This window comes from Squalius cephalus (assembly GCF_949319135.1).
Source record: "Squalius cephalus genome assembly, chromosome: 9".
Classification (NCBI taxonomy): domain Eukaryota; kingdom Metazoa; phylum Chordata; class Actinopteri; order Cypriniformes; family Leuciscidae; genus Squalius; species Squalius cephalus.
The window spans coordinates 642501-655000 of NC_137130.1; the positions used below are offsets into that span (position 1 = coordinate 642501).

The following is a 12500-nucleotide window of genomic DNA, read 5'->3' on the forward strand; positions in this document are numbered from 1 at the left end:
GGGCGTTTACACTGAAGTCTCACAGCAGCCAATCACAGCAGTGGGCGTTTACACTGAAGCCTCACAGCAGCCAATCACAGCAGTGGGCGTTTACACTGGAGTCTCACAGCAGCCAATCACAGCAGAGGGCGTTTACACTGAAGTCTCACAGCAGCCAATCACAGCAGTGGGCGTTTACACTGAAGTCTCACAGCAGCCAATCACAGCAGTGGGCGTTTACACTGAAGTCTCACAGCAGCCAATCACAGCAGTGGGCGTTTACACTGAAGTCTCACAGCAGCCAATCACAGCAGTGGGCGTTTACACTGAAGTCTCACAGCAGACACGCCCCTTCAAACAGAGCGCTCAAATCAGAGGCTAAAATCAGGCTAGGAAATATGCCTTTTATTTCTAAATTATAACATTATTCATAACTTTTGATCTTAAAAACATACTAACATTATAAGGGCACTCCAGGAAACATTCTAAAATAATAAAATAATCCATGCAATGGCACCTTTAAGATCTTTCAGGACATGGTACCAAATAGAAAAGTGTTGCTGTAAATGGAACAGGTAAATATAAAAATGTAAAACAGCAAATAGTTTCTGTTATTATCAGCAATGTGTAATTGTGATGTTCTATCAAAACATCTACAATAAAGTCTAAAATGTATTTGAGCGTGTGCTGTCTTCTCTTTTAATTGTATATTTTGTAATAACTGGATAATTTGTGTTAACAAGCAACCACCCCCTTAGTGCCCCTTTTTTGGTTTAGGCCACTGCCCCTGTCTGTGCACGGCCCTGAACTACAGTGAGCTTCTTCATGGGTTAGTGAATCACCAACCCTAAAATTTACATAAAACCCGCCCCCGGGACACGATTTATAGATTATCATGACAGAATATGCTGTCAATGACTAGAAGATAACTCCACATCAGAGTCTCTCGTCTCCATCTTTGACCGACTTCGGTTTGAACATAAAACGCTAAAAGTTTTTGATATTTTCAGTGCGTGTGTGTGTGTGTGTGTGTGTGTGTGTGTGTGTGTGTGTGAGGTAAAAGGACACGAGCTGTTGAAGCTCCGCCCCCTGTGCTGGGAGCAGTAGCTCATTTGCATTTAAAGGGATACACACAAAACGTGTTTTTTTTTCGCCCTCAAAAAGTGACAATTTTAACTATATAATAGTTAAATTATATATTAAATATTAGATATTATATATTAAATATTAGAAAGATATTTCTATATAAAAATATCTGTGGGGTATTTAGAGCTAAACTTCACACACACTGGGACATCAGAGACTTATTTTACATCTTGTGAAAAGGCATTAGGACCCCTTTAAGAGTAATGCCTTACTTTTAGTGGTGTAATGATTCCCTCAAGTCACGATTCGATACATATCACGATACTGAACTCACGATATGATATTATTGCGATACTCCAAGATATATGATAAAAGCTTAACAAAAAATATACTGTTGATTAAAAAGCTAAATTTGGTTTTACATTGGAAATAAGAATATTCTTGGACTTGGTGCTGATAAACCCAATACAGGACAATAGAGACACCAGAATAAACATATTCATGATTCTGAAGCTGAAATACACAATTATTTCAGACGAATATGCTTGAACTCTTTCACTGACTAGATATATTTAAAATAATATTGGCCACTTTTTACTGGTAACATCAGACATTTGGCATCATCAGGACACACAAATCCCCAATTATTATACATATTCAACATTTTATATAGTAGTTTATTGTAGTACTGGCACTAAAATTGATTTTTTTCTCACACAGTAATTTTTATTTTGGGTGAACTATCCACAATACATATTGATGCATTTTTGTATTGCGAAATATTGTTACACTACTTACTTTACTAGTTACTTGACAAAAGTAATCTGATTACATAACTCAAGTATAATGTGTCACTGTTACACGTGGCCTGATCTCACAGATCAATCTTTCCACAGTCCGAGCCCTGAAACTGAAGCAGGACGAGCAGTGCCAGTCGATGGACAGATCAATGCAGTGAAAGAAGCAACTCAGGACTCAATCGGTTGTGGAAGTTTGGATCCTGACGCTTGAACACATGGGCTGATCACTGGCAGATTCTGCCGGACCAGATGATACATGATAAATGATAACAGAAGCTTTTCACATCCTGATCTCACCAGAAAGATATTCCACTAGTTCAGATGCATGAAAGTCTTTTCCTCATGTTTTGGACACTTTCTGCACAGAACTTCACTCGTCAGAGTCTTTTGATCAACTGGTGTTTGAGGGGTTTTTAGTGGATACATGAAGTTTCACACACATTTCACATTATAGTCTTTGACTTTGACAACCAACACACATCATCAAAAGTGTTACTTGTCAAGTCTAATCATTTTAAGATTTGGCATTTTGCATTTAGTTTAACTAGCAATAAAAAATGTAATAGATTAATGAAACAATATGAACGATTCTTTTGTAATGGCTCACGTCATATATATATAATTTTGTTTTCCTTTTTTTTTTTTTTGTCTATAAAAATGTAGGGTAGGGTACTTAATCTTTTATTTTCTTCTTATCCTTTGTCTTTTGTTTGTCCTCTTCATATGCATGTAAGTGATTCTTATTACTTCCTTTAGATATTTGACTTTACATACGAATGTTTTGTTATTTTCCTGAATGTTTGTATATTTGCATGTTTCTGGAATAAAAATAAATGTAAATATATATATATATATTTTGCATTTAATTTAATGACACTTGGTCCAAATAAATATTGATATATATTTGATAATTGCGTATTTTACAGCATGCATTTTTATTGCATTGTTAAATAAATCAGCATCAAGTTGTCATTGCACATTAATAAAACGCGCAGAATCTGGCGCTCAAACGCTATTCTTCAGTCATTATTATTTGCTGATGTGGACTGAGGACACCAATGATATCTTAACTCTTTGACATCTATTGGTAGATATTATAAAGAAGAGAAATGTCCCGAGATAAACTTCACTGATTACTTCAAGACATCCGAGGCGCTGCGTTCTTTCTTTCTTTCTTTCTTTCTCTCTTTCCAGCCACTGATGAAGTCAAGATCCTTAATAATGACTTTCACAGACTCAATCTGCAACAAAACTCCTCAAAACTCCCTGTCTGTCCTCAATAAAGCACTGAAAAGTACAAATCACTTCTTCGAAAAGCAGCCTGAAGGAATGCAGTGTTTCTTCTTACCTGCAACATGATGAAAGTCTGATAAAAGTGAGCAAACGGTTAAGAGTTTCGGCCAGTGTCCAGTTTCAGCCTGTCAAAGAGCTGTGTGTGTTTCAGTGTGTGTGTCGCTTCAGTTTCTGCAGCTCTATCAGCCTGATGACGGACAGCCGAACCAGCCAATCAGAGCACGGGGGCGGGCCGTCTGACCGTGTGGGCGGGGTTTCAAACTGGGGTCCGAAATAAATGTATAAATAAATAAATAATAAGATTAAACTAAATGTAAAATAATAATAATAATAATAAAACATTAGATTAGAAATAAATACATTTTATTTTTTTCAAATCATTGTTTTAAACTTGTATCATATTAATATATCACAGTATAAATTGGATCTTTGAATGAAAATAAAAATGTAGCTAGTGAAAAAAACTGAAACATTTTTATCACAAGCTGTTTTCAACATGATCACAGTGAACTGTGGAAAAGTTCGTGTTTATTAATCTTTGTTGAAATGAGTTAATAAAAATGCAACTGTTCATTGTTAGTTGATGTTAGCTCGGGCTCATTAAAGCTACACTATTTTACTTCATATATAATATATATGAACAATAACTTGTTATTAATAAAAATGTGCAAAAAGCAGTCGGGACTGATTTCGCGGTAAATCGCGTCAGAAACAGAACCGAAGAACCGAAGCACGAGCACAAGACAAACAATGTTCTTCCGCGGCGAGACTCGTGCGGTTTTATTTTGCAACTTTTCATTGTGATAAAGTATTGCTAAATGTTGAATTAACATTAACTACAATTATTAAATGCTTTAGAAGTATGTTTCACTCTAGTTCATGTTAACTAATGCTAACAAATTACCAAAAGATTAAAGATTAAAAAATAACAGCAGTGTGATACAAGTTTGAAAGCACATCAAGAACACTGCAGATTAAAATAGGTTTGCAAACACAGACTCGTATTTCCTTCACTTTAACACACGATGACAGGAAAAGCCACACAAGTTTAATAAGATCCCACGGCTGTCAGTCATCGAGTCGATCGTGTGTGTGTGACGTGACGACAGTGTGTGTGTGTGTGTGTGTGTGTGACAGCTGAGAGTCTCTGGAAGAAGAACTGATGCTTTCACAACAGAATTACATTCTTATTCATCAATGCATTTCTACTCAACTCTACACTCTTCTCCTCTCATTACAGCGCGAGAGAGAGACACATTCAACAACTGTTTCTTCATCTTCATCTTCAACTCAGAGTTCAGTTTTCTGTTTTATGAAGGTCACATCAAATTTGCCTTCGAAACTTCTCATCATCCTTTCATCATTTATATTTCCTAGACACGTTTTAGATTTGATTTGATTCAGACTGTCAACATTAATACAAGAAAATCCACAATCGAAATCTGAAATAAAACAGCTTTAAACTATGACAACCTAAGCTGAAATAAATATAAAGTTTTCAACAATTATTGTGTGATATTACCATCTCATTATCCCTCAGTGGCGTAATTTACCAAAGCCCAACACTTTTCCTCTGATAAATCTATTCTAAACAATTTAGTGCACTAGTTTACAAAGAAAGAAGTGGTGAAGAGCTTGAGATGAAATATGAGATGCATGATGTAAAAACTAAGACAAATTTACTTTTAATGTGCAATATTTCCAATCAATTTGACAAATAATGCAAAAAAAAAAAAAAAGTTTTTAAATTAAATATACATGCACTAAAGTGAACTGAACTAATTAAATAAATAAAAATGTCAGTTCTACCACAGGATGTAATCAAATAAACCTGAGATGTGATGGAAATAATCTTTAGCCATGTTTCCATCCATTTTTATGTGCATTTTGGGATATTGCATAAAAAACACTTGCACATAGATTCTAATTGTTTTATCCAATCAGAAATCCCTCAAACCTCATGTGACTCAGCGTCAGCTGTGATTGGATAACTGGAGTAACCTGTGGACCAATGGCGTCGCAGCATCTCTAAAAGTTTCTGAAAAGTGTGTGATCAGAATGATTTGGTGTAATTCCCTCCAGAAGACGAGTGTGTTCCCGAACACCAGCATCCGAACGCTAGAGAACACGACAGCGTTTACTGTGTTTCGTCTGACGCTCTGAGACACTCGTTTATGATGGAGGGAGAAACAGCCACATTCAGAAACTAACACTTTTATTAATCATATTTTGCACCAATCTCCCAGAAAGTGATGATTTTGTTCTCTTGAACATGTGACTGCTTTATTCACAAGTGTTCTATGCAAAGTTAGGATGGAAACATTGTTAGCTTGTTTGACCGAACGACAATGTGAGATGAATTATGAGATGCATGTTGTAAAAACAAAGACAAATTCACTTTTATTGTGCATTATTTTCAATCAATTTGCCAAATGATGCAAAAAAAAAAAAAAAAAAATATACATGCACTAAAGTGAAATGAACTAATTAAATAAATTTTAAAAAGTCAGTTCTTCCACAAGATGTTATCAAACTAAATCTGAGATGTGATGGAAATAATGTGTGTTTAGCGTAGTTAGTTGTCAAATGAAGAAGTTCACAAGAAGTTGCTGGAGAAACCCTGGCTTCTATAGACTAACGCTGTGCAATCTGAGAGTCTGCTTTCTGAAACTCAAGCGCCTCACTAAACAAACGTTTGTTCTGCTCTGTGTAGAAGCGTTGGTGTTTCCGGGCAGAGGCTTGTGTGCATGTGTGGAAATACTTTGGTGGACGGCTGTGAGATCTGCTCTTTCCCGAGTCTGCGGTAAAACTGAAGAATGCTGGAATTTCTGCCGCCTGAAGTCAGACGAGTTCAGCAGAAACTCTTCATCCTCACTGTTTTCAGCGTGGAGAACATCGACCGCTTCAGCACGAGTGTTACGGATACCCCAGCCATCTGATATGGATTGTGATAATGATTGTTCCACGTTTGAGCACAAACGCAGGATCTGTGGATCTGTGCCCGGATCATGCGTTTTTTCCAAGCCTCACACTAATTCTGTCGGAAGACCTTCAGCCAAACCAGAGCAACACACACCAAAGTCTCACTGAGTGATGGAGCAGTGAACACAACTGTCTCACTAACTAACACGGGTTAAAGTGTGTGTTCAAGGCCCATCGCGGCTGAGCGTCCACATCCATTCCAGGATGAGATCATGAAAATCTGTCGTTTGTGAATTGAAGGGAAAGTTCAAATGGGAGTGAGTTACTCTCGGTGTTTATCTCAAGCCACATTTCACATTTTTTCCTGCAGATGCAATGTTGCAGTGGAGTTGCATCACTAAATGTTTATTTCCTGAAGAAGGAAATATCAGTGTTTGCACAAAATACCATCAAGTTTTAGATAAATGCAATGTTTTCTTTAGCCGTTAAACAGTTACCAGTTAAACAGATGCAATCAAGAACAGCCAATCAGAATCCAGTATGCAAATCTGAATGGTGAACTTTTAAATAATGCAAATCAAGGGGGATTTTTTTAAACAAAAAAAAACTTACATTTCTTAAAAAGTATTTTTTTTTGTGCAGTGCAATTTTATGCTTATTAGAGTATTGTGTGTCAGAATATGTTTATTAGAGCAACATGCATTAGAGACAAACTCTATTGTGAGTCAAATGTCAATAAAAAGTGCTGAACATGTTATTAAACACACGTCATCTATTTAAATAAGCCATGTTTTAGTGTGCATGTGTTTTTATGCTTATTACTGTATTGTGTATTAGCGTTCACTGAAAATAACTGGTGTAGGATTTACTTTGATTGCTAGTAAATTTCACGAATAATTACAAAGATGGCACATGAATAAAAAAATATAAAATAAAGTATTTGCATCCACAAGACTAAACTGATCAGCAAAAGAGAGTGTTGAATGAGGACAGCATGGTAACTGTAGAAGTCTGTGAGGTTTAATACTTACGGTTTGGGCATTTAACACAAACCCTGAGCAGAAAGCCTGAGGCCAATACCGTGGAAAGAAAACAGTTTCATGCTTCTAAATGAAAGACTGATGATTATCAACAAACGCTCCTCCTCATATCCAGCATTTCTGAGCCGTCAGCTTCTGGAACACCTTCCACTGAGAAGCAGATGCTAAACGTGACGCTATCCTGGCAAATCTTCCTTATAAAGACGCGAGATCCCAATCCAAACACTTCCAGCAGTTTCAGCTTCAGTTTCAGGCTCGGAGCTTTTGTCTTTTTATTAATCTGATGTTTCTGTGTTTTCTCTCACTCCTGTGGTTTGGCGAAGCTGCCACTCACAGCGTTTGCGCTCTCACACACTTGCTAATTAGGACAAAGGCATTAACAGAAGGTTAGAAGGACCTGACAGCATGAGTGTGTGTCTAAAGAACGGACTCTCGTTCCCAGCGCTCATTTGCATTGAACTCATGCCAGACTGCATTCACTTCGTGCGAGATTAGAACAGGCCGTGAAAAGGGAACTCAACGGATGTCCTGGAGAGTAGTCGACTTCAAGACTGAGGTTTAACCGGTTGTAGCCAGAATGCTCATCCACAACGTTCTGCAATCAAACTCAACTTAAGATTTATGTTTGGGAATTGCATATACATTTCCCATGCATTTGGATTACAAGAAGTGCTGTCAAATCAATGAATCAGGATTAATCACATCTAACACTAAAGGTTGTAAATATATATATATATATTAGGGATGCACGATATATCGGCCACCATATCAGTATCGGCCAGTATATGTTCATTTTTAATGTTATCGTTATCGGCCCGATAAGAAAATTTGTCCAATATATTAAAGCCGATAAATAATGTATAATCTCCTTCAGCTGAGACGCTTCAGATGTGCACTGTTCAACATGATGGTTTTGAATTGCTTGAAATATGATTGGAATCACTTCAAAAAGGAAAATATGGTTAAGTACACCGGTCAGCGCAAGTCTGTCATATCGGCTACATAAAATTATAATGAGAACATCATAATAATTGTGTGCTTGGAACTTGATGATACTTTTGTTTTTGTAATCAGGCTCTCAAAAATAATATAAAAATTTGGATTTAGATTTATTCTTATATTTCAAATATAAAAAAATGATCAGCATCAGCCAAAGTTTTCATATCGGTGCATCCCTATATGATATAATATGTGGGTGTATATATATATATAATGATGGGTATATCATTATAACACTTGTCAAGCACCAAAACCGAGTAAAAGTGTTGGCGAGAAAGTGAAACAGTCAATCGCTAGTTGGCCGGTAACATTTTAATGAATTCTAACAAAGCAATGTTGTGAGAACATGAATGTGAACAGACATGAACGATACTCGGGACAGCTGACATATTCAAGCGCATGAAGACGTGAAACTTAATTCATTACTCGTTACTGAAGCGCACAGAAATCTGCGTCTGACAGCGAGCGAACACTGAATCTGTTCAACACTGTTCACTAACACTGAAACGAGCTCTGTCACGTCTTCTTGCGCTCAAACACACATATTCAGACTAAACTATGTCAAAAGGCCCGTCTTGGCAAGTGTCCTCGTGAACACAGTCAGTTATATCTCAAGTGTCCTCGTGAACACAGTCAGTTATATCTCAAGTGTCCTCGTGAACACAGTCAGTTATATCTTAAAGGAATACTCCGCCGTTTTTTAAACAGGGCTTATTCACCTTCTTTCCTACATTTAGATAGGTGGGCAAATGCATTTTTGTCTCAGTGCATGCATTGTTTTAGTTTGACAGGGTCGGCGCTAGCTTAGCTTAGCATAATGAATGGAATCCTTTGTTGCCAGCTAGCATGTCCTGAGTAAAAGTGATATAAAAAATGAAAACAACCCATCTAATTACTTCTTGTGGCCTGCGTATTCACAAGTACAAATAGCGATGCAGATTAACACTAGGCGATTTCTTATATGACTTTGACTTATATATTAAGGACTATATTAGGGGGAAGCACAGGCGAAGCACTGCTACTTGGGCGTGATATCTCTGCGCCCAAGTAGCAGTGCTTCGCCTGTGCTTCCCCCTAATATAGTCCCAAGTCAATATCTGCATAGGAAATCGCCTAGTGTTAATCTGCATCACTATTTGTACTTGTTGTGAATACGCAGGCCACAAGAAGTAATTAGGTGGGTTTTTTTCATTTTTTTATATCAATTTTACTCAGGACATGCTAGCTGGCAACAAAGGATTCCATTCATTATGCTAAGCTAAGCTAGCGCCGACCCTGTCAAACTAAAACAATGCATGCACTGAGACAAAAATGCATTTGCCCACCTATCTAAATGTAGGAAAGAAGGTGAATAAGCCCTGTTTAAAAAACGGCGGAGTATTCCTTTAAGTGAATGTGAACAGTTGAGAAAGAAAACACACGTGTATCAGTATATTGGATCAGTGCAGCTCTTAAAGTGACAGTAGCCTAATATTCCTGATGCCGTCTGGGTTTCTAATGTCAATCAAAGAACAAAAGACAAACAATCACTCACTTCTCTGAATAACTTTTGTAACTTTAAAAAGGATTTATCTTTAAACAGGTCAGATTTCTGTACTTGAAAAAAATCATGTTATCATTTATTATGTAACTATTTTGATAATCAAAAATAATCATTTTTTTAAATGTATTTATTCAACAATTTATTAATATATTTAACAGTTCAATTACAGTCATTCAGCTAAAAAGTATAAATGTGGTTAAATGTGGAATTAGATCAAATGTTTGAGATTGAAACTAATTGGATTTATTGATAATAAATCTATAAAACTTGTTATTGTGTATTTACAACACAACACAGTTTACAGATATTTCACCTGTTTCATTTGCATGACTGACAAATATACATGACATTAAGTTTATTCATTTGTTTATGTTAAAACGGGTTTTTGGAGCTGCTTTACAGATTAAATAGAATTAGATGATGAATTTTGCAACGTTAACTCTGTTATTTCCCTGTCTATCCCTGTAAAGCTTCTGTTTTATATAAAGTGCTGTAGAAATAAAGCCGGTTAGATGTAACTAGTCACCGCTTCAGATGTTACACCCACACGCTCTCTCTCTCTCTCTCTCTCTCACACACACACACACACACACACACACACACACACACACACACACGTGGGTTTACCAGTGCAGAGTTCCTCAGGTTACTGCCATCAAACGCTTATTTTGAGACATTAGATATAAACAGAATTTTCTGCTTTGTTTTCTCAGTTATGTCTGTGAAATCATCAGAAATACTAAAATATGAAACTAAAACCAGAAAAAGAAACATTTTCATTACTGAAATAATTAACACATTTGCATCATCGTAGCAACACCTTAGCAACCACTCAGCATACCCTAACAGTAGCCTAGTAGCAACCATTCAGAACACATTTGCATCTGCGTAGCAACACCTTAGCAACCACTCAGAATACCCTAATAGTAGCCTAGTAGCAACCATTCAGAACACATTTGCATATTCTTAGCAACACCTTAGCAACCACTCAGCATACCCTAACAGTAGCCTTGTAGCAACCACTGAGAACACATTTGCATATTTTTAGCAACACCTTAGCAACCACTCAGAATACCCTAACAGTAGCCTAGTAGCAACCATTCAGAACACATTTGCATCTGCGTAGCAACACCTTAGCAACCACTCAGAATACCCTAACAGTAGCCTAGTAGCAACCATTCAGAATACATTTGCATCTGCGTAGCAACACCTTAGCAACCACTCAGAATACCCCTAATAGTAGCCTAGTAGCAACCATTCAGAACACATTCTTAGCAACACCTTAGCAACCACTCAGCATACCCTAATAGTAGCCTAGTAGCAACCATTCAGAACACATTTGCATATTCTTAGCAACACCTTAGCAACCACTCAGAATACCCTAACAGTAGCCTAGTAGCAACCATTCAGAACACATTTGCATCTGCGTAGCAACACCATAGCAACCACTCAGAATACCCTAACAGTAGCCTAGTAGCAACCATTCAGAACAAATTTGCATATTCGTAGCAACACCTTAGCAACCATTCAGAATACCCTAACAGTAGCCTAGTAGCAACCATTCAGAACACATTTACCAAGTTTCATACTATTCCAATGAAGAAAAAAATCTTTAAAAAAAACAAAAAACAAAAAAAAAAACATTTTTCGGTCAAAAATGACAGAAGAGCTCCAGAGAGTTTAATCAACACCATTCTTTCAGTCTTCTCTAATACACAATACACTAATAAGCATCAGCATGCATGCACACAAACATTGGCTTATTTAAATAGATGACGCAGTGTTTAAAAGCACTTTTCAGCATTTCTCATAGTTTTTCCAGCACTTTATGCACCACATCTGTCACAGTTGTGCCCGTAAATGCAGTGTTTCTGCGCAGCTCTGAGAGAACAGTGAATTCTTCAAGCACAGATTGACTGCTGTATAATTACAGGACGTCCTATAAAAGCTCAAAGAAAGGGAAGATCCCGCCGAAACTCCCACCAGTCTGTTACTGTGCATCAGCGATTTCAGAAGACATGTGACAGATGACGTGCGAGGTCACGTGACTGCAGGCTGAACTGTGATTGGCTGCTTCACGTGTCACTCAGGATCGTGTGGGATGAAACATGAACCAGTGAACAAATCTGACCAGTATAACAGTCATAAAGCAAACACAACTGCACTAAACTAAACTGAGCCTGGAAACTTCCCTAGTTTACCTCTCCTGACATGAAAACCAATCATTTATCACTTTTAATAATCTTTAAATAGTTATATCATTTTATACTTATTATATCATTTAAATAGATTTTACATTTAAATATATGTAAATGCAGCTTATAATGAATATATAAAACTATATATTTGTATATATTATTTTTGAATTCACTGTAACTATATATATATATATAGTTACAGTGAATTCAAAAATTTAAATTTAAGAAAAAATATATCAATTCATTATTTACACATATTTACATATACATGTATTAATATATTATCATATTTGTTAAATAATTTAAATAAAAACTAAATTAAAATATTTTTTTGGTTACATTTACACATAATATATATATATATATATATATATATATATATATATATATATATATATATATATACTGTATATATATTATTTGAGTTTACTGTAATTATACACACACATATGCATACTGTATGTTGTTGCTTATACAGTAGCCTATGTATATGTAAATGACATTTTAAACTTAGTTTATATATTAATATTAATTTTATATATGCATTCATAATTGTATGATATGTAAGAAGTATTTTCAGTCAGTTGTTGAATGAAGAGCTACTCTGAGTTTAAAGGTCATCTATAGAGTTTATGAAGTG

The 12500-nt window shown here is 36.1% G+C and overlaps 1 protein-coding gene across 3 annotated transcripts in view; it reads right to left on the reverse strand.

Annotated features, from left to right (window-relative positions):
* mid1 (midline 1) overlaps positions 1-12500 on the reverse strand; it is a 72751-nt gene that overhangs the window by 59815 nt on the left and 436 nt on the right. The window contains exon 1 of one of the 3 annotated variants that reach the window (XR_013822253.1): positions 3214-3312. The exons of 1 other annotated variant lie outside the window; for it this stretch is intronic. The gene's annotated coding sequence lies outside the window, so the exon portion shown is untranslated. Of the gene's footprint in view, positions 1-3213; positions 3332-12500 lie in introns of those variants that run through there. One more of the 3 variants, XM_079880969.1, reaches the window with a different exon arrangement.